The sequence below is a fragment of the Charadrius vociferus genome, unplaced genomic scaffold (genome assembly GCF_000708025.1).
Source record: "Charadrius vociferus isolate BGI_N301 unplaced genomic scaffold, ASM70802v2 scaffold384, whole genome shotgun sequence".
In the NCBI taxonomy this organism is placed as follows: Eukaryota; Metazoa; Chordata; class Aves; order Charadriiformes; family Charadriidae; genus Charadrius; species Charadrius vociferus.
In genome coordinates, this window is record NW_009648234.1 from 66,653 (window position 1) to 67,372 (window position 720).

The 720-nt window shown below is 64.9% G+C and overlaps 1 protein-coding gene across 1 annotated transcript in view; it reads right to left on the reverse strand.

Annotated features, from left to right (window-relative positions):
* The window catches only part of EGR3 (early growth response 3), an 11,129-nt gene that overhangs the window by 6,567 nt on the left and 3,842 nt on the right, over positions 1-720 (reverse strand). The gene's annotated exons all lie outside the window — the stretch shown is intronic.

Sequence of the window (720 nt, forward strand, 5' to 3'; positions counted from 1 at the left end):
CACCTCGTCTTGTCTGAGCCACACGAGGAGACACCGCGGGGACCGGTGGCTCCAAACCCAACACGCAGCCCCCGATCGCTGCGGGACCTCCGAGACGCTCGGAGCACCGATGGAAGGGCAACCTCGGCTCACCACGACCTCACGCCGTGGATGGCAGCCCCTGACACCCCTCCTGCCCCGCACCGAATCCGGCAACCCTTCCGACCTCGTCTTAATGGTCACCGAAGGCTCAACCACCCCGGAATCCACTCGAGGACGCAGGACCCCACTCCACGCAGTGCCTGTGGGCTCCAAAGCCGATTCCACACAACGCCACGAGGTCCCGTCCCCGGACAGGAGTGCCCTGAGTCACCGGGCAGCCACCCCGGGCACCGTCTTCTCCCGGGTTCTCCCCAAAATGAAAGCTTCTGGGAGCCGGGGAGCTCAGCGCAACCCCAGGGCCGGGCAGAGCTGCGCCGGCCTGGCGGGATCAGCAGCTCCTCCGAGACCCGGATAAGGATGCAAATGGAAAGACGGGAAATTTGACGGCGATGCCGATACCTCCACAGCCCGGGAACATCAAGAAAGACCATGGCACCAATGCCAGCTGTCAACGAGCCGTGGGGAAAGGGGAAGTTTGGGGGATGCTCATGCTCCAGCCCAACAGAGCTGGACCCCTGTGGACCACGGGGACCTCCAGCATCCTCCATCCTTCACCTCCAGCACGGTCCCCGCTCCAGG